This window comes from Cervus canadensis, chromosome 17, assembly GCF_019320065.1.
Source record: "Cervus canadensis isolate Bull #8, Minnesota chromosome 17, ASM1932006v1, whole genome shotgun sequence".
In the NCBI taxonomy this organism is placed as follows: Eukaryota; Metazoa; Chordata; class Mammalia; order Artiodactyla; family Cervidae; genus Cervus; species Cervus canadensis.
Window position 1 is genome coordinate 52,082,437 of NC_057402.1, and position 27,550 is coordinate 52,109,986.

A 27,550-nucleotide genomic window follows, 5' to 3' on the forward strand; every position below is an offset into this window, starting at 1 on the left:
GAATTACAAAACAGTGAGATGACAGCAAAAGTGAAGATGGGTTTTCTTGGAAGTTGAGGCATTAAAGAGGACTTTCTGAAGGACGTTATCCCTAGGCTAATGCCAGAGGATTTCTGTTGAGAACCTAAAGGGGTAAACACTGGAAACTAGAGAAGTAGGAGTTATGAGAAGCAGGGAAAAAGGAAAATAAATGGATGTTGAAGCAAGAGATAGCTTAATACAAATAAGGAAGATCATGAAAGCTCCAGAGTGGAGCAACTAGACATGAGGTTAGAGACATATTTTTGAGCTAGAAGTGCCTAGAATTGCCATGAAACCATTTGTTAAGAAATTTCTATCTTGAGTAAAATGTGCATGCATGCTCAATCATGTCCAACTCTTTGCGACCCCATAGACTGTGGCCTGCCAGTCTCCTCTTGTCCATGGAATTTTCCAGGTAAGAATACTGGAATGGGTTGCCATTTCCTACTCCAGGAGATCTTGACCCAGGGATTGAAACTGCATCTCTTGCGTCTCCTGCATTGGCAGGTGGATTCTTTACCAACAGCACCCCCTGGGAAGCCTTGAGTACGGTGGGGTGGTGCTAAAAGGTTTCATGCCGATGATCAAATTTGGATTTCAGGTCACTCTGGCTATAACATAGAGGATAAATAGGTTAGGAACTCATTAGAAAATGTTGTATTTATGGGCAAGAGATGAAGATTTAATTTAATAAAAGTTATTCTCAAGTAGGATGGAGAGCAATGAAAAATTTGGAAAATATGAGGAGGTAAAATTGACAGAATTGAGGAATATTGGCTGTGGGGGAGATGGGGAGTGAAATGAAGGATGAGAGCCTTGTTTCTACCTTTGCAAAAGCATGTTAAGAATCCAAGGCAGATTTCTTGAAACAAGGGTGTAGTCTCTTGAGTCAGACCTAGATATTCTCTTAGCTCAGCCACTTGCCAGCACTGTATATCCTTGTATTAATTCCTTAATCTTACTGAGTATCAATCATTTGTAAAATAAAGATAATCTTATAAGAAATAACTGTACATACTAACATGTTGAAAATAACCAAACATTACCAGTCACATGGGCTTCCCTGCTGGCTCCGTGGTGAAGAGTCTGCCGGCCAATGCAGGAGATGTGGGCTCAATCCCTGGGTCAGGAAGATCTTCTGGAGAAGGAAATCGCAACCCACTCCAGTATTTTTGCTGGGAAAATTCTGTGGACAGAAGAACCTGGTAGGCTGCAGTCCCTGGGGTCCCAAAAGTCATACACAACTTGGTGACTGAACAACAACAACCAGTCATATATTCAGAGATCAAGAATGACAACAGCTAATAAAGTTGGCATCTTTTTGATGCTAAGGCTTTCTACACACAAAGATGGTATATCTCTATATTATTCTAGTCTTCTTCAATGGCTCTCAGGAAAAAAAAACTATGCTAAATTTTTGTCATCCTTTTAAGCAGAATATTCTTTTCATTACATTTTCTAATTGTTCCTCAGAGTAGAATAAAAATTCACTTCTGTGTTGTGATTTTCTGTACTTCCAACTTCATCAACTGTCCTATTACTTCCAATAATTCGTCTATGGTTTTTGGGAGAGGTTATATAGATAATTCTATTATCAATAAAGTAAAAATTTTATTTATTCCTTTCTAATTTTTATATATTTAATTTGTTATTACACTGACTAGAGACTTTATACCAGTGCTGTCTAATAGAAATGTGACATATGCTTCAGATGTAATTTTTTTTAAAAATTAGCTGACTTTATTTTTGAAAGCAGTTACAGATTTACAGAAGAACTGAATGGAGAGTACATAGAGTTTCCTTATATACTTAATTCCCCATCCCACACACAATTTCCACTATTATTAACATCTTGCTTTAGGGTGATGCTTTTGTTACAATTGCTGAACCAATATTGATACATTATTAAGTAAAGTTCATAGCTGACACTAGGGTTCACTTTCTGTGTTGTACATTTTGTGGGTTTTGATAAATGTATAATGACATGTATCCACCATTACCTCATATAGACTAGTTTCACGACCCTGTGTTCCATCAGTTGTCCCTCTCTTCCTCCTTCTGAACTCTGGCAACCACTAATCCTTTTTCCATCTCCATAACTTTGTCTTTTCCAGAATGTCATGTAATTAGAATCATCCAGTGTGGGGCCTTTTCAGATTGACTTCTTTCACTTATCAATATGCACTGCTCCTCCATGTCATTTCCTGGCTTGATAGCACATTTATTTATTTATGTTTTGCTGGATAATATTCCACAGCATGAACATATCAAGGTTTCTTTACCCATTCACCTATTGAAGGACATCTTTTTCTCCTTTTTGGCTGTGTCGTGTCTTAGTTGCAACACATGGGATCCTTGTTACATCGTGGGTGCTCTTTCATTGCTGTGCATGGACCCCTGAGTTGTGGTGCACAGGCTCTCTAACTGTGGCATCCAGACCCCAGAGCACGCGGGCTGAGTAGCTGCAGTGGCAGTGCTAGGGTTTAGTGGCTGCATGGGATGTTGGATCTTAGTTCCCTGACCAGAGATCGAACCTGTGTCCCTTGCATTGGTAGGTGGATTCTTAACAAGGTGGACCAACCAGGGAAGTCCTAGGACATCTTAATTGGTTCCAAGCTTTGGCAGTTAGGAGTATTTGTTGTTGCTCAGTAGCTCAGTCATGTCCAACTGTTTGCAACCCCATGGACTGCAGCATGCCAGCCTTTCCTGTCTTTCACCATCTCCCAGAGTTTGCTCAAACTCATGTCCACCGAGTCGGTGATGCCATCCAACCATCTCATCCTCTATTGCCCCCCTCTCCTCCTGCCTTCAATCTTTCCCAGCATCAGGGTCTTTTCCAGTGAGTCAGTTCTTCGCATTAGGTGGCCAAAGTATTGGAGTGTCAGTTTCAGCATCAGTCCTTCCAATGAATATTCAGGGTTGATTTCCTTTAAGATGGACTGCGTTGATCTCTTGGAAGTCCAAGGGACTCTCAAGAGTCTTATGAATATAGAGACTGTAAATAGTCAGGGATATTGTGTGAACTTAAGTTTTCACCTCTTTTGTGTAAATAACAAAGAACAGTTGCTGGACCATACAATAAGAGTATGTTTAGTTTTGTGAGAAACCACCAAACAGTCTTCCAAAGTGGCTGTACTATTTCACATTCCCACCAGCAGTGGGTGAGAGTTCATATTGCTCTACATCATGGTCAGCATTTGGTGTTGTCGGTGTACTTGGGATTTTAGCCACTTATCAACTGCTGTTTTAGTTTCTACTTTCTTAATGACATGATATAAAGCATCTTTTCATTTGCACTCTGTATATCTTCTTTGGTGAAATGTCTGTTCAGATCTTTTGTCTGTTTTTTAATTGGATTGGTTATTTTTTTTACTGCTGAATTTTAATAGTACTTTGTATATATTTGGGTATCAGTCTTTTGTCAGAAAACTTTAATAAAGTCAGTATAACTAATAAATTTCAACTTCTCAATTTTTAAAATTATGGATCATGCCTTTGGTGTTTTATCTAAAAACATCATTGCCAAATGCAAGTTCACCTAGATTTTCTCTTATGTCATCTTCTAGAAGTTTTGTCTAAGTATTACTTAACTTATGAATCTTTATTTAACTCATGTGTTACTTAGAAATACCTTTCTAAATTTCTACATATATGAGGATTTTGAATTTATTTAAAATTTAACTTCTAACTTTAATACATTTTGCTCAGAACATGTGTTTTACTTATATGTTATTTATCCTTTGGTATTTATTGAGATTTGTTTTATGGCCTGATAGATAAATAATTTTTGTAAATAATCTGTATGTACTGGAGAAGGGTGTGTTTCTTAAATTGATGGGCCAAATCCTATTTATGTTCATTCTGTGCTAAGTCACTTCAGTTGTGTTGACTCTGCGACCTTATGAATGGTAGCCCGCCAAGTTCCTCTGTTTATGGGATTCTCCAGGCAAGAATACTGGAATGGGTTGCCATTCCCTTCTCTCGGGGGTCTTCCCGAATCCAGGGATTGAACCCAGGTCTCCTGTGCTGCCAGAAGATTCTTTCCCATTCTGAGCCATCAAGGAAGCCATAACTCTCTCAATATTGATAGTTGAAATAGACCAAAAAAAGGCAAATAAAATACCAAAAAAAACCTTTAAAAACACAGTTAATAATCTCACTTTAAATTAGAGAGAGTCATTTGGCAATGACTCTAAATTAGCATGAGCTTATCAACTGTGTTTTTAAATGCTTTTTGGTACTTTATTTGCTTTTTTTGGTCTACTTCAGCTATCAATATTGAGAGAGTTGTGTTAAAGACTCATACTTTGATGATAAATGTATAAATTTCTCTTTGTATTTCTATCAATTTTTGCTTTGAATGTTTTGAGCTGTATTACTAGGTGCATACATATACATTTCCCTAGTGAGTTGACCATTTTATGAGAGGACTCTATTTTCTCTAAAAATACTTTTAAGAATTTAAGTCAAATTTTTCTCATTTTATGCAGCTTGCCAAAGTCCAACCTAACCAGCATGTGGCAGAGAAAAATTTGCACCCAGGAAATCTGTTCTAGAGCCTCGGTTTCTAACCACTGAACGATGCCTCCACCTCTAGGTATCACCATCTGAACAGTCCTTTCACTTGTCTTGCTGTCTTCCCCAGCATCTCTGCCAAGGACCAGCTGTGCCTGCCAGCTGAAATGGGAAAAGGGATTTTCCGTAGGTTCCACACATGACCTCTACAGATAGAAGAAGAGCTTCTAAAAGTCTTTGGCTTTCTCTTTACCCAAAGCTGAATCTGCAAGTTCCCTATAAAAGTCATCAGTGGCTTTGTTTCTTATAATTCAGAGTTTATTCCTAGCTCTGCATCCATCCTCAATGTCTATACTTTGGCATTTCCCTCCAGCCATCATTTTTGTTTCCCTTTCATTGTCCTTACTCTGCCCCCTTCCCCGTCTATTCTACCAGCTTCCTTCAGACAATGGATGATTGAATGGTTTACAAGGATGGAGTTTTGGACCTCTCACTGGATGAGCGTTGGCTAATCATTGTAGGGCAAGTCTGTCCTCTCCCTAATGTTTGGTCCAGGCTCAGGGAACACAGAACCTAAGTCAGTCTAGCCCTGCAATTTCTCTTTTTTTGGATACAGAGATGGGCAAGATTTTACCCATATATATATATATATATTTTACCCATATATATATGTATTAGAGTAGCTCTGTTCTTGCTCTGAAAATTTGTTTCCTCATTCTTCCTATATACAAATTGTTACACAAAATGCTGTGGAAATTATGCAAAAGCTCAGCCATGAAATGGACAAGTTTGAGTCCGTTCTAGTGAGGTGGATGAACCTAGAGCTGTTATAGAGAGTGAAGCAAGTCAGAAAGAGAAAAACAAATATTGTATATTAACATATATATATATATGGAATCTAGAAAAATATGCATGAACCTATCTGCAGGGCAGGAATACAGATGCAGACATAGAGAACAGACTTTGGACACAGCGGGGGAAGGAGAGGGTACCACATGTTGAGGAAGTAGCATTGAAACATACATATTCATACATAGAATGGATGAGCTTCCCAGGTGGTGCTAGTGGTAAAGAGTCCACCTGCCAACGCAGGAGACTCAAGATCCCTGGGTCAGGAAGATCCCCTGCAGTAAGAAACAGCACCCACTCTAGAATTCTTACCTGGAAAGTTTCATGGGCAGAGGAGCCTGGCAGGCTACAGTCCATGGGGTCGCAAAGAGTTGGACACGACTGAGAAGACACCTACAATGTGAAATAGATAGCTAGTGGGAAGTTGCCTTATAACACAGGGAGCTCAACCTGGTGCTCAACCTAGAGGGGTGGGTTGGGGTGGGGAGGTGGGAGGAGGTTCAAAAGGAGGGGGCGTATGTATACTGATGGCTGATTCACACTGTTTAGGGCAGAAACCAACACAACATTGTAAAACAACTATCTTCCAATTAAAAAACAAAACACAAAATGGATTCCCACTCGAAACTTGATTTTGATCTCAAGACTGTTGATTCTACACACTCACTAAGAGGGTATAAAAACTTTTATCACTTGCACAATGAGGCTTTCTGGGGAGCACAGGAAATAACTTTCAGATTGTTCTAAAGATGGCCTAAGCAAGAAAAAGAGTTGGGTTGGAATTTTTATTGTGGCTAGACAGTGAGGCCAGGGTGAGGGTTGTCACATGCAGGAAGAGGCTTACACGGATTTTTGAAACTCCCATAAGTGCCAAGGAAGGCAACACCCAGACTTTCTTATCAGAAAACAGAAGAAGAGGGAGAAGGTTGTCAGCAGTCAAATGTCAAAAACCAAAGATTTAGTACAAACATTTACAACCCTGAGTTGCATTCTCTCTTTTGGTTGTTTATTGCAATGAGAGTGTTAGTCACTCAGTTGTGTCTGACTCTTGCAACCCCATGGACTGTAACCCGCCAGTCTCCTTTGTCCATGGAATTCTCCAGGCGAGAACAGTTGAGTGGGTAGCTTATCCAGGGGATCTTCCTGACCCAGGGATCAAACCTGGGTCTCCTGCATTGCAGGCAGATTCTTTATCATCTGAGCCACTAGGGAAGCCCTGTTTATTGCAATAGTTCCACTTTACTGAAAAGGTCCCCCAAACCCAAGAAATAGTTCAGGTTTCTAAAATCAAAGTTAAGGGAAAAGTTGTTCTTCAAGTAGTTCCAACTTATTGGCATCTAGTTATTATATCCTAGGTCAGTTATGTCCTGAGGCTCCAAACAGGATTGCAGAGACACGGTCAGTCACAGACATGCACCCATAGCTGACTCTAGTATCCTCTCCCTGACAGTTGGTGAGATAGGGGCAGATCACACAGGGAATAGATACCAGCCCCTCAATTTGCAAAAGTGAGCCATAGAAAGAAATCACAATGAGCCTCCATGTCAGGGACTAAGTTCACATATCATCTCACCATCAAGTGACTAATCTCTGATCTCTTTTCATGATTATAACGGGAGGGCAAAGGCTGGATCAGAGATGAAGACTGCATCACAGGGATGGGAGGAAATGATACTGAGAGGAAGAAGAAGAGGGCAATAAGGGGTAACTGAGGCATCCTCCATCCATTAATCCATCCATTCATAGGTCATCCAGGGGAAAATACTATGGGCAACTTTCCTCCTGGCTGACACACGCACTGTTTCAGCTATAGCAAATATCTTTCTGACAAAATGTAATAAATCTGTTCTTGTTTAAATGGCAGGTGCTTGGGGATGCTCTTTTGCTTTTGGCAAACCAATAAAGAGGAAAACTCCGTTTCATGGAGGAGGGGATGTGGGAAATTGTCAGACAGAGTCTTGATTTTTTAGCAGCCAGGATGGAGTTAAAAAAGCCTCCAGGTGTTTTTGAAAGGAAGGAAAAACTTGCTGTGCCCCACCTCCTGGCCAGGAGGAGAGCAGGATGTGGCCCAGCCTGAACCAGCCACTCTGGAAGCTCTTCCACTTCACAGGTCATTGGCAAGGCTCTTGACCCAAGTCTGACAGCAGATAATGGGTGAAGACTGAGCCAGGGCATAACAAAGGCAGCTGGATGGCTACTTGCAGGTGATTTCTCTGAGGGCTAGAGGGATCCTTTTCAAAGGAAAAGGCTGGGAGACTGTTTCCATGGTAACTCTCCAAGTTCTGAAATGATATAATCAGATAATGCTCTGAAAAGCAGAGGAAAGGTGGTGGATTTAGCACACATGAGCAGCTAAATTCTACAAGTTGAGGTTTTTTTTCCTCTTTAGAATGTTACATCGGTATATTAAGAAAGAAAGAGAAAAGACAGGAGAGAAGGAAAGAGGGAAGGAAGGAGAGAAGAAAAGAAAAGAAGACAGTAAAAGAAAGGAAGGAAGAGAAATGTAACAAGATAGAGGGACAGAAGGGTAGGAAGGCAGGAAGGCAGGAAAAAAGAATACGTGAACATAATTTATTTCAAAGAAATATCCTTGAAAGCAAGAAAGAGCTGCTGGTGAAGTTGAAGTTGAGAGAGGGAGATTTGATTGTCTATGATTTTGACCTTCATGTTTTATGAAGATTGATAAATGAGCTCATTCAGTTACTCTGGGTTTCTACTGTTCAGCAGCACAGCTATAATATATATTGTTATAAGACATATTTACCTCGATACAATTGGGTTATTATCAATTCAACGTGAGATTTATGCCATTTCATCTCAAAAGGCAAGCTATTAATGGCATTGTAAAATGTAACAATTACACATGTGCTTGAATATCAATAATGAAACTTATCATAAACTACTTCTACATCTAGGACAGTGCAGTTTATTCTGAGTAGAAAAGAAAACATTCTTGGGAGAAGACTGTTAAAAATGCTTAGAAATTGTTTCATTCTTCCATCTCATAAGTCTGTCAGGTGAGTTATTAACTCAACACTCTTGCCTTTTCATTCTGTGTCAAACTTGCCTCGTAAAACCCCACTGAAACTCAATACACTTCCCTGCCTGTTATGCAAAAGCTAAACATGGTTTGAGAAAAACACACAGTCAGGTTGACTGGCCAGGGTCTAGTTCACGAGCTTGCTGAGCTCCCATCACTTCCATGTGATCCTATCCCTTCTACTGATTCCTTACCCTTTTGTTTCCTCAGGTCTGCGACAAAAGGGTCCTCATCATCAGCTTCAACCGGTGACTTGCCCTCATTTTGTTGAGTAAACAGAATCCCTAGGAAGAGTACTTCCTCATTCTCTTAATGCCTTAACCTATCTCCATCTGTGATGATACCACCTGCCTCCTCTCCTGTTACCATGAATTACCTGTATCCTTGTTCTGGTCCAGGACCAACCGACCACATGAGACTGGATCCCATACTCCAGAACACTCACAGCCACTGATTTCACCATCAGTCCCACCCTTTCTCTCTTACCTTATCAAGTTTTCCTCTCTTCTGGATCATTTTAGGCAGCATGAAAATGTCATCTTATCTCCCATAAAAACATCAACAAGCTCCTTCTCTTGAGTCTTCTAGCCCTCACTTTGCTTTCCATTTTATTGCAAAATTCTTCGGTTCTCTCCCCACTCCCATGCTCTCTTGGACCAACCCCATTTATGCTTTTTCTCTCACCACTCTAGGAAACAAGTCTTCACAACAGTCATCAATGAAATCACATTGCTAAATCTACAGCCAGTGTGAGGTCTTCTTCATCCTTGTTTGATTAGAACCATTAGAGGAGGTGGATTAGGGCTGCCCTGGTGGCTTAGACTGCAAAGAACCCACCTGCAATGCACAAGAGCTGAGTTTGGTTCCTGAGTTGGGAAGATGATCCCCTGGAGAAGGGCATGGCAACCCACTCCAGCATTCTTGCCTGGAGAATCCCATGGACAGAGAAACCTGGAGGGCTACAGTCCATGGGGTTGCAAAAGAGTCAGACTCGACTGAGCAACTAAGCACCATGACCTCAAGGAGGTGGATTACTCCATCCTTCTTGAAATATTTACTTCCCTTGGCTTCTGAAACATCAGCCTCCTGCTTTTCCTTCAACCTCAGTTTACCTCTCAGCCTACTTTTTTTTAAAGTTCTTTTTCTTATTTCAACCTCCAAATATTGGACTTATTTATCTCCCTGTTAGATATTCTGATGATTCCCAAATTTCTAGCTCCTGAACTCCAGACTTCTGTATTCAGGTCTCCACGTAATATTTCCACTTGCATGTCAAATAAGCGAATCAAAATAGAGCCCTTGAGTTCTCTCCTGCCTGCACTAGTTTTTCTATCACAGTTCCAATGACTGAAAGTTTTTGACTCCCCAGAATTCATACACTGAATCCCTAATCCTTAATGATGGCATTTGCTGTTGGGGCCTTTGGGAGGTAGTTAGATTTAGATGAGATCAGGAGGATAGAGTTCACATGATGGATTCAGTGCTCTTTGAAGAAGAGAAAGATCAAAACCCCCTCTACTCTGCCGTGAGTATGCCTGCTCGGTCACTTCAGCTGTGTCTGACTCACTGCAACTCCATGGACTGTAGCCCGCCAGGCTCCTCTGTCCAGGGGATTTTCCCAGCACGAATACTAGAGTGGGTTGCCATGCTCTCCTCCAGAGGATCTTCCTGACCCAGGGATTGAACCCACATCTTCTGTATCTCCTGCATTGCAGGCAGATTCTTTCCTGCCGATCCACTTGGGAAGCCCAAAAGGGGCTATCATGAGGATTCAGACCTGCCTTGTCATTGGGATCTTGTTCTTCCCAGACTCCAGAATTGAGAGAAATAAATATTTGTTGTTTAAGCCATCTAGTCTATGGCATTCTGTTATAGCAGCCCAAGCTCCTCTCGGTGTTTCTATGAGGATTAAGTGCTATACACTAATAAGATGGAGAAATCTCACAAATACAGTGTTCGGTGAATATAGGGTAATATAGGGTTAAATAATGCCATACCTCAAGGTGTTATTATCAGATTAAAATGAGATCATTAAAAGTGCTGAACACAGAGTCTGTTGCATAGTTCACATTCAAAAGCTTTGTTGTTGTTATTCAGTCACTCAGTCATGTCTGACTTTTTGAGAGCCCATGAACTACAGTACCCCAGGCTTCCCCATCCTTCACCATCTACTGGAGTTTGCTGAAACTCATGTCTATTGAGTCAGTGATGCCATCCAACCATCCCATCCTCTGTCATCCCCTTCTCCTCCTGCCTTCAATCTTTCCCAGCATCAGGATTTTTCTAAGGAGCTGGCTGTTTGCATCAGGTGGCCGAAGTATTGGAACTTCAGCTTAAGCGTCAGTCTTTCAATGAATATTCAAAGGCTAGTTATATGTATTAGTGTTAATTGCCACAAGGATACTGCATAACAAACCTCCTCCAAACCCAGTGGCTCACAATAATTCACATTTATTCTTTTGTTCAAGAGTCTGCAGGCTGATTGCATTACTATGGGCCCAATTGGGCAAACTGGACTTGGCTTTAGGATGTTGGTCGGGTTCAGTTCTGTTCTTTGTGTGTTTATTCCAGGGCCAAGGCTAAGAATCAATAGCTAATTGGGTCATGTTTTCTCATAATGCATCGCTTGAGTACCAAGCTAAGCCAAAAGACATAAGCACATTTAAGTTCTCTGTTTCCATAACATCTAAAAACATTCCATTGGTCACAGCAAGTCACATGGTAACCCCAACGTCAATGGGGTAGATTAATCTCCACCTACGGTAAGATAGGAAAAGAAAGGAATATTTGATGAAAGGTAATTTCAACTATCACACTATCATAATAATATTATAGTAATTGATGATAATGCTGCTGATGGGTAGGTGGAAAAATAATTATTGATTCTTTCTACTGCGTTTGCTTGGTTGCCAATTCTGTGCTAAGGTCTACCTTAGCCACTTTCCCAAGTAATATGAAGCTTTCCCAACCATATGGTGACTTTGATGTCTGGTTTTAAAGGATGACTTCAGAGACACCTGAGCTGCTCAAATTCTTTGCATCAGCTTAGGAACAGACAAACACAGATTAAGTTCAGTTCAGTTCAGTCACTCAGTCGTGCCTGACTCTTTGTAACCCCATGGACTGCAGCACGCCAGGCTTCCCTGTCCATCACCAACTCCCAGAGCTTGTTCAAACTCATGTCCATCAAGTCAATGAGGCCATCCAAGCATCTAATCCTCTGTTGTCCCCTTCTCCTCCCACCTTCAACCTTTCCCAGCATCAGGGTCTTTTCCAATCAGTCAGTTCTTCACATCAGGTGGCCAAAGTATTGGAGTTTCAGCTTCAGCATCAGTCTTTCCAATGAATATTCAGGGCTGATTTCCTTTAGGATGGACTGGTTGGCTCTCCTTGCAGTCCAAGGGACTCTCAAGAGTATTCTCCAACACCACAGTTCAAAAGCATCAATTCTTTGCCTCTCAGCTTTCTTTATAGTTCAACTCTCACATCCATACACGACTACTGGAAAAACCATAGCTTTGACTAGACACCTTTGTCAGCAAAGTAATGTCTCTGCTTTTTAATGTGCTGTCTAGAAACACAAACTAAACATGTGAGCATATGTGACTTATTGTTTGCTGTACCTTGTATATTCTTGGCTTTGGTGCCTCCTTAGGCATCTCTCAGTCTTAGTTTTCCTAATCTGAAAAATAAAAGATGCTCTCTTAAATTCCCCCTACTTTCCTGAATATTTTCTATAAATCAAAGGACTTTTCCTTTACACAAATTAGTCTCGTGCACTTCAAGCAACACAGAAAAGCATTTAACATAGTCACTTGGAGCATGGCTTCCTGGTGGCTCAGATGGTAAACATTCTGGCGGCAGTGCAGGAGACATGAGTTCAATCCCTGGGTCAGGAAGATCCCCTGGAGAAGAGAAGGGCTACCCACTCCAGTATTCTTGCCTGGAGAACTCCTTGGACAGAGGGGCCTGGTGGTATATAGTCCACTCAAGTTTTCTTGCCTGGAGAATTCTATGGAGAGGAACCTGGTGAGCTACCGTCCATGGAGTTGCAAAGAGTTGGACACAATTGAGTGACTAATACTTTCATAGTCAGTGGCTTCCCTCCTAGCTCAGCTGGTGAAGAATCTGCCTGTAATGCAGGAGACCCTGGTTCGATTCCTGGGTCAGGAAGATCCACTGGAGAAGGGATAGGCTACCCACTCCAGTCTTCTTGGGCTTCCCTTGTGGCTCAGCTGGTAAAGAATCCGTCTGCAATGTGGGAGACCTGGGTTTGATCCCTGGATTGGGAAGATCCCCTGGAGAAGGGAAAGTCTACCCACTCCAGTATTCTGGCCTGGAGAATCCCATGGTCTGTATAGTCCATGGGGTCACAAAGAGACGGATGCAACTGAGCAACTTTCACTTTCACTTGACATTCATTAGAGGGAGGACTCAGACCAAATGCCAGGTTCACTATCACAAAATAATTCATGGACAATGGAGGCAAAAACTCACAAAATTCATTCCTTGGCCCTTACAGTGATGAGTGAGGCAACTTAAAGAGAACAATCCAATGTCAAATCAGATGTCATGTCTTAGGAGTTCCCTGCTAGAATTATAGAACTGGAGCACATGGGGTGGAAGTAGGGAGTTAGAGATGAGATACAAAGGAAAAAAAGAAGATTTCTGTCAGGTGTTATTCAGCAATACTGGAGCAGGAAATGGGAACCCACTCCAGTATTCTTGCCTGGGAAATCTCATGGACAAAGGAGCCTGGTGGGCTACTGTCCATGGAGTCAGAAGAGAGTCGGACATGACTGAGTGACATTTGTCTGTTCAGTCTTCTTGCTGTCCCTTTTCATGTTTCATGCCTACAGGAAGGAGTAAAAGGCCTCTCAGGCACCCATGGATGGCAGCTCTCAAGTCTATGAACACATCAGATGAAAGATTATCTTCCTGAGTTTGATTGTCTCTGTTCTACAATTCCATTGGTTAATTAACCAGAGGGAAAGCACTCAAGCTACAAGGTGAAGAATTTGAGGTGTGCATGAGGAAGGTTTCCCATCTTTAGGAGGCCAATCAATATGGAAATACCTTGAAGTTAATTGACAACTTGTCTCTCCTAATCTCTTGGTATGGAGGGGTGAAGGAGGGCTGACTGACAATTATTGTTATTAATAACAAGGAACAGACCATCTCACAAACAGTATCCTATTAGGCACCATAAGAGCCCAGCCAGGTAAGTATAATAACCTGATATATTCAGAAAAGAATCCAGGATTGTTCAGGTTAAGCACATTATTACCCAAGGAAATGCTATTAGGAAATGGTAGAAATAACCTCAAACCTAGCCTCTGATTTTCCCACCATATTATGTTTTGATCTTCAAGATATGCATGCAGATTTAGAAAATTCTGTTGGTTACAGCTCAAAGCAGGTAGATAGACTAAATTAATGTTCACAGAGTCCCTTTCAGTCCCAGACATCTGTGAGACTATGATATACAGCAAATTATTTTCTCTGCAAACCCAAACCCTAGGGTACATTGTACAGATTTCTTTTCCCCGCATTTTCAGCTGTCAGCTCCTTGACTGCCCCTCACGGTCACTTTGCAAGTCTTGATTGCCAAGCATTTATTTTCTTCTCCCAGTTTGTCTGGAAGACAGAATGCCTCAGGAAGGGATTGTTGGGGCTTTTGATATAAGGCACATGAAATATCTGTAATTATGGCTTACATTTTTGTACCCAATAGATGGCAGAGAGAAGTCCTGTGATCGAAACTTTTAGAACATAATTGAATGTGTCAACTAGATCAAAAAATTATGTACTTGCTCCACCTGTGCAAACTGTGATAAATAGTCTATTGTCTGGAGAGTTTGCTAGGCATTTCCTTTTGCATTGTAAAATTACTGTAGCCTTTGTCACTGAATTTTTGGTTAACAACTCAAAGAAACTCTTGGACTAGGAGTTACCTTCTTTATGCCAGAGACTTCCTCTCAAATAATAAAAATAATAATCATTCAAAGCTTCAATTTATTTCTACCAGTATCCCAGTTGAAGGAAATGTGTATTTGGGTTTTTTTTTTTTTTAAAGAACATTTATCTGGTTAAAAATGGGGCATATCTCATGTTTGAGTAAAAATTAGCATTCCTCTATCTGAATAATAAAGTGAGAGTAAAAGCACTTATTCTTCATTATTTATGTTTCCAATTGTGTCCTTTGTATAACTGCCTTGAAGCAGAGGCACCTTATTAAAATGGACAATCAATAACAGCAATAGAATTTCCAGGCAGAAGAACAAAACAAAATATAAATTAAAACTTCCTATTAAACCCCAGCAGTACATAGTGTGCCTGACCAAGAAGAATCGAGCTTGTTTAAACCTATATAAATCAGAGAAAATAGGAGGTGGAAGTGGAAAGGAGAAGGAATCAAATCTAAACACAAGACTGAGGTGAGAATTTTCCAAGCTCTCAAAAAGAGTGGCAGACATAACAAAGGAAAAGATCAATGGGTATTTCACATACAAATTACATTTTCTCTCAAAATTGCTTAACAGCAAATAAACCAGGGGAAATAGTTGCTCTGAACAGGACAAAGGGTGATATACTTAATAAGAAAAGAGCTCATGCCAAAAGGTAATAAGAAAACCATCAGGTTTCCAATAAATACAGGGGGAAAAGGACAAAGACAATTTAAAACACAGACACATTAGTGGCTAATAAACATTTGAACATTTTTCAACCTCATTCATTATCAATGAAATAGAAATTCGAATAACAGTGAGACGCTATTTTTAACCTACCGGATTAATAGAACTGTAGCAAATGAGAGTGTGTGATGTTGGAGATTAAGTGCAGTGACCAAGACACACTCAACACAGCTGGAAGGAATAACAGAGTGGTTGGAGCCTTCAGGAGAGGAAAGCAGAGAATGTGAGAGCCTTTAAAACACGTGTGATATTTGTAATCCTCACCTCCAAAATGTTGTTCCTGGGATTCTACTGATGGAAATGATCTGAAATGAAGGCACAGTTTTCTGCCAAAGATTTTCATTGTAATGCTGTTTGTAGTATTAAAATTTGGAAATATACTGTTTCCAAAAATAAGGGTTATATCAATTACACTGGAATAAAAAAATGTAGCCACTCAAAATATCTTTAAAATATTTTGAATAATATCATAAGATACCTAGGTTTTAGTGTAAAACATAAAAGTAGAGTATATTTTATACATAGATTGAGATCAAAGATGTAAAATAGGTATAAAAAATTACTAGAATGGATTTATAATAAAATCATGATTTTATTTGGCCAGTGAGATTACAGGGAGGGTGACCATGTAATTTGTTTTCCAAGTGGGGACACTTGGGAAGGGAGCTGGATCAGAGGCTAGAAACTGAATTGTTCCAGTTATGTGGTCACACTTCTCCCAGATCACCTTCAAATGAATTTTTGTTCAGCTCTTCCATTCAAAATTTCCCAAAAATCTTTTTCCCCCATTGCTCATTGCAGCAGGACATGGAAGCAACCTAAGTGTCTTTCTATAGAGGAACGGCTAAAGAAGAGGTAGTATGTATATATAACGGAATACTACTCAGCCATAAAAAGAAATAATACCATTTGCAGTGACATGGATGAACCTAGAGATTATCACACTCGGTGAAGTAAGTCAGACAGAGAAAGACAAATATCATAAGATATTGCTTATATGTGGAATCGAAAAAAAAAAAAAGATACAAATGAACCTATTTACAAAACAGAAATGGAGTCACAGATGTAGAAAACAAATTTCTGATTACCAGGGGGAAAGTGAGGAAGGAGAGAGATAAACTGGGGGATTGGGATTGACAGGTGCCCACTACTATACATAAGATAGACAAGTAATAAGAACCTACTGTATAGCACAGGGAACTCTAGTAAATACTCTGTAATGGTCTACACAGGAAAAGAGTGAAGATATATACAACTGACTGACTTTACTGTACAACAGAAAGGAAAACAACATTGTAAGTCAGCTATATGCCAATAAAAAATTAATTATCAGAAAACACAAGAGTTTATAGAATAAAATTTCTGTGCAAGAATGAAAAAAATCTTTTCTCAAAATTTTCAAGGAGAGTCTTTCTTATTACTGACTACTGAATGCACAACCCATGTGTTTATGAGAAAGAACATGTCAGGAAGCATTTTCTGATAGTAAAACCTAGGAATGTTCCTTCCATTAAAGTCCTTATATATTTTTCAGACTACTTTCTTTTACAAAAGGATTTTCTCATAAACAAAATGCTGCGTATTCAAAGTAGAAAATTTTGAGAGCCCAAAATTATGAAATTTTGAGAAATTATGCTGATAGAAATGCTGGGTAAGAGAAGAGCTCAGTAAAAATTCACTTGAAGGTGGTCTGGGCAAAGCGTGGTTTGGAAACTGCTTGGTATGAGAAATAGATGAGGAGAGTGGAAAGATTTTGTTTTAACTTTTTTTTCGTATTGGAATATAAGTGATTAGCAATGTTGTGATAGATTCAGAGGGACAGCAAAGGGACTCAGCCAAACATAAACATGTATCCATTCTCCCCAAACTCCCTCCCATCCAGGCTGCCACATAACAGTGAGCAGAGTTCCCTGTACCATACAGCAGGTCCTTGTTGGCTATCCATTTTAAACACAGCAGTGTGTACATGTCCATCCCAAACTCCCCAATTATCCCTTCTCCCCAGTGCTTCCCCCATAGGCAACCATAAATTCTTTCCCTAGGTCTGTGAGTCTGTTAGTCTTTTGTAAGTAAGTTCATTTGTACCATTTCTATTTAGATTCTGCATATAAAGGATGTCTTATGATAGTCTCTTTATCTGGAAAAGATTTGATGTTGGGCAGCAGGTTTGACCCCTGAGTCAGGAAGATCAGCTGGAGGAGGAAATGACAACCCCTTGTTCAGTGTTCTTGCCCGGGAAATTCCATGGACAAAGGAGCCTGGTGGGCCACAGTGCATGGGGTTGGAAAGAGCTGGAAGCAGCTGAACACGCAAGCTTATACTAGGCCAGAAGTAGTTTTGCAAAGTAGTGGGTTCTCCATCACTGGAAGCATTTGAGCTGGGCCTGGCTGACTTCATCAAGGATGTTCTTAAAGAGAACCGAAGGCTGCCTTAGAGATACCAGCCCAGGGACCTGGGGGGTCTTTGGAAGACCATTCAGGTCCCATCTCCGCCCCTCGCTTTTCTCCAGGACTAGGCTCTTCCCGGAGAGATAAGGAGGTCCAGGCAGATCACTGTAGGGGGAAGCCATACCTGGGCAGTGTCAGGGTGAGCAGGGAGTGGAAAGCTGAAACTCTATTCAGAACACTACCTTATATTTGAGTATACTCTTTTTCAAAGTAGTTTTACTTACTTTTATGATTTTTCAAAAATTGTATTTTTTTAATAGAACACAGAACATTCTCAGAATCCCAGAAGCCCTCCAAATCCCTCTCAATCACAACCTCCTTCTTCCCTCTGAAGGTAAATGGCAAACCTTACTTCTTATTCATCTGGCATGTTTTCAAATCCTAAGTGAAATCATGTAGGATGCTCGCTCTACATCTGCCTTCCTTGACCCAACATTATGTTTGTGAGATTTCTCTGTATTGTGACTTTACAGCATTTAATTCTCACAGAAACACCAAAAGGTGGGTTTAAAGGATATCCACAACTTGTTATGGAAATAAGGACATGAACCCAAGAGATTAAAGGACTTGTCCAAGGTCATGTTAACCAACAACTTGTCAGTAAGTAGTACCTGGGTCTTCCCAGGTGGTTCAGGTGGTGAAGAATCTGCCTGTCAATGCAGGAGACTCAGGCAGGAGATGTGGGTTTGATCCCTGGGTCAGGAAGATCCCCTGGAGTAAGAAATGGCTACCCAGCTCCAGTATTCTCCTCTGGGAGATTCTATGAACAGAGGAGCCTGGTGAACTACAGTCCATGGGGTCACAAAAGAGTCAGACACAGCTGAGCACAAGTGGTACCTAGTTCTGCAGACTCCAGTCTAGCTCCCTTCCTCACACCATGTTCACCCTCCCAAGAAGGATGGCTTGGTGGGGACAGTGTGAGAACTCGGTTCATTCATATTTGGCTCTCCTACTGACCGCCTTTGTGATTTTCAGCACATCACCTACCTTCTCTGAAACCTGAATGCCTCATTTGCAGAACTTCCCTGGTGGCTCAGACGGTAAAGCGTCTGTCTGCAATGCAAGAGACCCGGGTTCGATCCCTGGGTTGGGGAGATCCCCTGGAGAAGGAAACGGCAGCCTACTCCAGTATTCTTGCCTGGAAAATCCCATGAACGGCGGAGCCTGATAGGCTACCTTCCACAGGGTCGCAAAGAGTCGGACATGACTGAGCCAGACCTCCATGCTGACATCAATGACTCTGAGGCAGTCAGTTAATATTTGGTAAGTGGATGAACAAATGATTCTGGTTGTTAGGATAAAATGAGATTGGATATATAAAATCTTTTGGCACTTTTTTTAGCACTCAATACAATGTAGCTATAGGTGATCCTGGAAAGAAAGTCTTATATCAGTGGAGGCTCCTAGTGAAAGACTAATTTTGATACATTGGTTAGAATTCTTTGTTAGGATGCACTGAGCTCTCTGATACTAGTTGATTAGCTGGAAGGGAAATGAACAAAATAAAAACAATGATCTCGGTATTTCCAAAAAGCAGAGCCATCACTTTGCTGACAAAAGTTCATATAGTCAAAGCTGTGGTTTTTCCAATAATCATGTAAGAATGTGAGAAGAAGGCTCACAAAGAAGGCTGAGCTCTGAAAACCTGATGCTTTCGAATCGTGGTGCTGGAGAAGACTCTTGAGAGTCCCTTGGACTGCAAGGAGATCAAACCAGTCGATCCTGGAAGAATCAACCCTGAATGTTCATTAGTTCTTATGCTGAAGTTGAAGTTCAATACTTTGGCCACCTGATGTGAAGAGCTGACTCATTGGAAAAGACCCTGATGCTGGGAAAGATTGACGTCAAAAGGATTGGGGGCCGCAGAGGATGAGATTGTCGAATAGCATCACAGACTCAATGGACATGAGTGTGAGCAAACTGGGAAATAGTGAAGGACAGGGAAGCCTGGCGTGCTGTAGTCCATGGGGTCACAAAGAGTTGGACACGACTGAGCAACTGAACAACGACAAAGCATTTGCAACATCTGAAAACTCGCTTTTATGCAAAAGACCTAGATGCCCCACCATATACCCAGGGTCACCTAGAAGCTCAGGTCTAAGTAACAGCTCCTCTCATTAGCCCTCTTAAAACTCTCAAAGTGTTTCTCACACACCCATTTGTTCCAGACTTTGGTGTTATGTATAAAAACATCAGCTTTTCAAAGCTAAACTCTTCTTGAATTTTTAACATATAGCACTGGTGAATTTGCAACAACCTCTGGGATAGCATAGATTTTCTCAAGCAGAATGTAAAAACCACCCAGTTAGCAAGGCCAAGTTGAGAAATCCATGTTCATCTAAGTTGGTTTGTGCCTAAATGCTCTCTGGGGTTTTACTTAGTTTTCAACTTGCTCTTACTGTGAAAGTTCCATCTTCTAAGTGTTAAATCACTGAGCCATGAAAAGATGTTACATGACCACAGCTAGCAAGCAGTGTCAGTTCTCCTGTAATGGTCTGTATGTGTGGTGCTAGCTGTGGGAAATTTTGGAATGACTTTCTAAATATTGTGGCATCCTTCTCCTTTAATATATGAGTCATCACTGCAATTTATTGAGGACTTAGTGTGCATCATATTCTGTTAACTACTCTCTTGGTGTTTCATTTCATCTTTACAGTAACCCCCTTAAGATAGGATTAGTGTCATCATTTTGCAGAAAAGAAAGCAGACCCAAATAGCTTTTTCAAGGCTAAACAACCATAAGTGGCAGAGCTAGAACGGGAGACTAGCGCTGTCTGATTTCAGTGCTAGTTCTTTTCCCTCACTTCTATGATTCAAAGCAGGGATGAGGAGACTCTACTATGACAAGTCTGGAACATGGAACCCAGGGAAGAAGATGGACTCTCATCTTACTGATATGCATAGTACTATAGTAGTAGATACTGTGGTTTCCCTAAGTCCTGATGACTTGCTTATCAAAGAAGGTACTCAGCTTCTCAGTTGTATCTGACTCTTTGCACCCCCATGGAGCCCCCAGGCTCCCCTGTCCATTGGATTCTCCAGGCAAGAACACTGAAGTGAGTTGCCATTTCCTTCTCCATGTCAAAGAACACAACCCCATCATATCTGGAGAGGACTGGGTACTGGCACACCTTCCAAGAAGGAGGTCAAGTGTGCTTGTCTTGACCCCAGTCTAAGTCTGCCCAAAACAGGCTGCCTACAGGCAGTCTGGAGGAGCAGAGAACAGTTTTCCAGATTTTTCTCCTATCACCATTGTGAGGTGCTCTCTGCTGCTCTATCATGGTTCTTTATTTAGCAGAGCAAATCTGTTCTGCCAAAGTATACACTCCAAATATAAGTGCTTAACATAATGATGATAATTAACCAAAACAACAGTTCACTCTTAGGTAACCTCCAATAGTGAGCCCCAGACATTTGGAAGAGGGAGGAAATATAAACATGTTCCTGCCCTTGAGGGTCAGGTGCCTTTGAAGGTGAGAGAGGTGTCTCTTGCTCATTCTTCTTCATCTTTAGAGCCATCTAGGTCTTTAAAGTAACTGATATTCGGCTCCTAAGTCTTGAATTCTTCCTACTTTTTAAATACACTCCCTCTACCGTAGTCTGAGCCACCAGCATCTCTCCACAAGCCTGTTTGGGCCACCAATCTAGGCTTCATTTCTGCCCCTGTCCCCCTATAATTTAATTTTTCTTCAAAGCAACTAGAGTATCCTTTCAAGCACATAATTCACATACTTTGGGGGACAGAATTTATTTTATAAAGATGACTGCACCAATAGGTCTTGTTCCACATGCTCTTACAAGGTGATACTGAGACCCCACCATCACTACAAGGGTCTATATTCCCTCCTCTTGACATTGAGTGGGCTTTAGGATGGACCCCACAAATAAAATACAGCAGACTTTCAAGACTCAGTTAATAAAAGTGATACAAGCTACCACCAGGCTCTCTCTCTTGAAACGCTTGCCTTGGGAATCCAGCCACCATCTTGTGAGGAAGTCAAGAAGGCCTGTGGAAGGGCTTGGTGCAGTCCAGCTTAGGTCGCCTTGTAAAGCCAACATTTCCCACTAGACATGTGAGTGAGCAAGCTTTCAGATGACTGCCATCCCCAGCTTTATCATTGCCCCAGCTGAGCAGAGATGAGCAGAGATGAGCTGACTCACCAAGCCCTGCCCATACAGTGGGTCTCTGAGCAAAACAGACACTGTCATCATGTCAAGAGACTACATTTAGGGGATGTTTGTTATACGGCAACAGGAAAGTAGAAGTCAATCGCTCCCTTGCTCGAAATCCTCCAATGATTTTCCAATGCCATGTGGGTGATTTAGCCAATGACAGTCCCTCCCATCTCTTCAGCCCTCTGAAGAGGGCTACACTGGCCCACACTGAAGGTCACTGAAGTGTGGCCACAGGTTCCTTTTGCTCCATGGAATCCACTGAGCTTGTTCCAACCTCAGGGTCTCTGTTCTCACTGCTCCTTCTGCCCGAGTGATATCCCTCGGAACTCAGCACGGCTGGATTCTTGTCATAATTCAGGTTCTAGTTCAAACATTCTTCCTTCTCTGATCACCAGAACTGACCTCTGGGTTCCTTTCAGATTGAACGAGCACACATACAAGATTGCATGGTCAGTGTGACATTTTTTTTCCCCAGCCATGTTCAGCTGCAGAGTTGCAGGCTTGGAATAGGTGCAGAGTGGGATTTGTTTTAAACAGACTTAGAGCCTTATCAGGTGGACGCATTGCTCTAGACCCCTCTGAAAGTGGCTCTGCATCAGTAATCGCTTCTCCCCACAGAGTCTCCAAAGGTGCTTTTCACCAAGACAATATGCTAATGATGAAGTAGTCACAGTCTCAAAGATGTGTTTATCAGGTTCTGTTTGAGTCTTCTTTGACTCACTGGCAGTGAAACAGAGAAAGAGAGAGAATCTTGGTATACAAATGCTGTGGTTCTCTTTAAGCATTTTTGATTCTCTATTCTCCAAAGTTTATTTGTTGATTGTCCACTGTCATCAAGGTGGCTATATTCCAGTGGAAGGGGCAGATGCTAGGCAAACAAAGATAAATAAAATAGAGTATGTCACTGTGTGATGATATAGGAGGGAAGGTGATCAGTCATTCTGTCATGTCTGACTCTTTGTGACCCCATGAACTGTAGCCTCCCAGCCTCCTCTGTCCATGGGATTTCCCAGGCAAGAATACTGGGGCGGGTTGCCATTTCCTTCTCCAGGGGATCTTTCCAACCCAAGGATCAAACCTGTGTCTGTTGCATTTCCTGCATTGGCAGGCAGATTCTTTACTGCTAGAGCCACCTGATAAGCCCTAGGAGGGAATGGGAGAGGCTTAAATAAATATATCAGTCATGTAGCTATCCATGGACGAATGTCCCAGGAAGAAGTGGCAAGCACGTAATGTTTAAGAATCAGCGAAAAAAAAAAAAAAGTATGATTGGAGTACAGTGAGAAAGAGGAGATGGGATTCCAGAAAAACCGTAGTTAGTTCTTATATAGACTTTCCCTCATACTCTGAGTGAGGTGGGCAATGGCTCAGTTTCACGGTGTGACACACATTCTGGCTGCTGGCTTAGGAAAATCAGTAGAAAGATAAAGAACAGGAAGTCCAATTAAGAGAAGTTTTCAGTGATCCAGAAATGAATCCAGCAGTAGAGGCTTGCATGAAGACCTTAGAGCCTGGAGTAGTGATTAGTGGTCAGAGTCTGGGTGTAGGCTGTATATTGTCACCGTGCTTCTTTAACTTATACGCAGACTACATCATGAGAAATGCCAGGTTGGATGAAGCACATGCTAGACTCAAGATTTCTGGGAGAAATATCAATAACCTCAGATATACAGATGACACCACCCGTATGGCAGGAAGCGAAGAACTAAAGAGCCTCTTGATGAAAGTGAAAGAGGAGAGTGAAAAAGTTGGCTTAAAACTCAACATTCAGAAAACTAAGATCATGGCATCCAGTCCCATCACTTCATGGCAAATAGATGGGGAAACAATGGAAACAAGGAGAGACTTTATTTTCTTGGGCTCCAAAATCATTGCAGATGGTGATTGCAGCCATGAAATTAAAAGATGCTTGCTCTTTGGAAGAAAAGTTATGACCGACCTAGACAGCATATTAAAAAGCATAGACATTGCTTTGCCAACAAAGGTCAAAGCTATGGTTTTTCCAGTAGTCATGTATGGATGTGAGAGTTGTACTCTAAAGAAAGCTGAGCACCGAAGAATTGATGTTCAAAAGTGAACTGTGGTGCTGGAGAAGACTCTTGAGAATCCCTTGGACAGCAAGGAGATCCAACCAGTCCATCCTAAAGGAGATCAGTCCTGAATATTCATTGGAATATTCAATTCCAATGATGCTGAAGCTGAAGCTGACTGATGCTGAAGCTGAAACTCAAAAATTTTGGCCACCTGATGTGAAGAACTGACTGATTGGAAAAGACCCTGATGCTGGGAAAGATTGAAGGCCGGAGAAGAAGGGGACAACAGAGGATGAGATGGTTGAATGGCATCACTGACTCGATGGACATGAGTTTGAACAAGCTCCAGGAGTTGGTGATGGACAGGGAAACCTGGCGTGCTGCAGTCTATGGGGTCACAAAGAGTTGGACATGACTGAGCAACTGAACTGAACTGAACACAACACTCGCTGATGGATTCGATACTCGGGGAGAGAAAAATTGTGTCAATGGGGACTTTAAGTTTTTATTCTGAGCAACTGTGAGAATAGAGTTGCCATAGACTCCAATGGATGAGATGTTAAGTGGAGCAGGTCTGGGGGATACTCAGAAGTGTCAGGAATTATATTTCATGCAGGTTATGTTTCAAATGCCTCAATATATATTAGACAAACAGCATTATACAGGCAGCTGAATATAAGAGTATAGCTTTGAAAGAGATGATTAGGCTAGGAATATAAATTTGGTAGTTAGTTATCAGGGCATAAATGGTATTTACAATCATGTGACCAGAAAAATCTCACTAAGAAATGGATATAGATAGAGGAATGAAGCCCAAGAAGTGAGACCTGGAAATTTCCAACATTTGAAGATAGGAGAAAATGGGTACCACTGACTAATTAATGAGGATTGACCCCTGAGGTGTGAAAACTAAGTACTGAGGAGGTAACAGGTAGGAAGGTCAGAGGTCACAAAGCATCAGGAGGAAATAAAAAACAAAGAAACAAAAAACGTCTGCCACTTGCAATTTATTCCCTCCTGACCCTTGGGGACCTCTGGGCTTCCTATCTGTTACAGTCTCATTACCTGCCCAGTCACTCAGTCGTGTCTGACTCTCTGTGACCCCATAGACTGCAGCATGACAGCCTCCTCTGTCCATGCGGTTCTTCAGGCAAGAACCCTAGAGTGGGTTGTCATGCCCTCCTCCAGGGGATCTTTCTGACCCAGGTATCGAACCTGTGTCTCCTACATCTCCCACATTGCAGATGGATTTTTCACCACTGAGCCACCAGGGAAGCCTAAAAACTAAGTATAAGAATAGATTAAAAAGCTGTGGTACATATATACAATGGAATATTACTCAGTCATAAAAAAGAATGAAATTGGGTTATTGATAGAGATGTGGATGGACCTAGAGTCTGTCATATAGGGTGAAGTAAGTCAGAAGAAGAACAAATACCATGTATTAACACATGTATTGGAATCTAGAAAGATGGTACAGATAAACCTATTTCCAGGGCAGGAATAGAGACGCACATGTAGTGAACAAACTTGTGGACACAGCAAGGAAAAGGGGAGGGTGGGATGAGTTGGGAGAGGAGCACTGACGCATACACACTACCGTGTGTCGAGTAGACAGCTAGGGAAGCTGATGTATAGCGCAGGGAGCTCGGCTTGCAGCTCTGTGATGACCTAGAGGGTGGGATGGGGTGGGAGGGAGGGGGATCTGAGAGGGAGGGGATATATGGACACACAGCTGATTCACTTCATTGTACAGCAGAAACTAACACAGCATTTCAAGCAGTTATACTCCAACAGAAAAAGAATGTCCTCGGAGAAGGAAGGCTCAACCAACTACTTGAAACATTAATGAACAAAGTGAGATGCACGTGGAGTATTTCCTGTTGGATTTGGAGGTGAGGAGATAATCGATATCCTTCACAGGAGCTATTTCAGTGGTGGTAAAAAGATGAAAATCAGAATGACAGGGGGGTCAGGAGAGGAAAGGAGGAAGGGAAATGCAAGCAGTGACTTTATTTGACTCTGTTTATCCTGCAAAACTTTCCCTGGTGGCTCAGCTGATGAAGAATTCACCTGCAATGTGGGAGACCTGAATTTGACCCCTGGGTTGGGAAGATCCGCTGGCGAAGGGAACGACTACCCACTCCAGTATTCTGGCCTGGAGAATTCCACAGACCCCATGTGTCCATGGGGTCACAAACAGTCAGACACAACTTAGTGACTTTCACTTTCACTTTCTTTTTTTCATCCTGCAAAAAGAGCATAGAAATGGATGCAGTCGCTAAAGAGGGATATGGGGCAAGTGAAGATCTTTAAAAAATCAGACACCATAGATAGTCAAGTTTCATGTGGTGCAAAGGGCATATTTAGAGGAGAAGCTAAAGATGAAAAAAGATTTTGCTAATGGCTTCCTTGAGTTCCAGAAGCACAGAGAAAGGGAGGCAGGAACTGAGGGTGGCAATGTGGTCAATTAGGCCATATGCAGAGATTTACAGACAGATAACAGGGAATTACCCGAGAGTTTTGAACTTCTTGTGGCAACTAATGTAGAACCGGAAAAGGGGTTTATGAAATTAGTCACAAATATGACTGTTTGAAATCAGATCCATTTTCTGCAATTCTCCATGTCTTGAGAGTCTAGCTTCCTTGCAGGTTGCATCGTTAAGGCTATTGGCCATCTGAATTCCCACTGATCAAAACCAGTGGGAAAGTAGCTCTAGCAGGAGATCAGAAAGCAGGAGGAGAGAGAGGCTGGTATTTTCCCGGCTTCCTCCCGTTCTGGCAACGGCTGCATTTCTTCAAGCCCCAGCTCTGAGGGCAGTACCTCTTCTGTGGCTGCGGCTCATGATGCTCAAGGGTTGCTGCTTCCTCTGCCTTTGCTGGTCACCTGGTAATCATCATCCTTGCAGGTTCTCACATTTCTGTTCCCATCTCAGCCAACAGCCTCTTCATTAAATTTCTCCAGTTAAATGGCCATTTGATTCCATGCCTGGATTCTGGTGGTCTTTCCTTCTACTGCTAACAGAGTTACCACATATCTAGGTGTGCCCAGTACTGTTCTGATTTACATGATTCATGCCACTGTAATTATTAACAGCATACTCTTTTATTCTCACAATTATTCTAGTTTTGCTAAATCATATAGCCATCCTACTCCTGGTCCCCTGGTTCCATTTACTATGACCCTAAGTATCCATGAATCTGAATGTTCTGATAACCTTCCCTCTGGCTGGTGTCTTCTTGGTCTCTTACAGTCTTTCCTGTGAGCTGAGATGCTGGGTATCTAAGATAGGGGGAGGGAAAGGAAGAACATAGTTTGGTCTTAGTTTTCATTCTCCACAACACGAGGGTAAAAGCAAATGAAAAAACAGAACCATCTTGTTTTTGAAGTACACTTTTCCATGCTTTATTATGTATAATGAAGAGCTACTTCCCTGGGGCCACTGGCTCATTAGCTTCCTACCTACCATTCCTTATTTGAGATATGTATAAAGCCAACTGGTAAAGTGGCACTGGTGAATGGACAAACATCAAGTGGCATCACAACCTTGAGCATGTTAACTAAGCTCTGTTGGCCATGATTTCCATCTCTAAATGGGAGGATTAATAGTACCTACATAACCCCGATAATCACGATGGTGTGATCACTCACCTAGAGCCAGACATCCTGGAATGTGAAGTCAAGTGGGCCTTAGAAAGCATCACTACGAACAAAGTTAGTGGAGGTGATGGAATTTCAGTTGAGCTATTTCAAATCCTGAAAGATGATGCTGT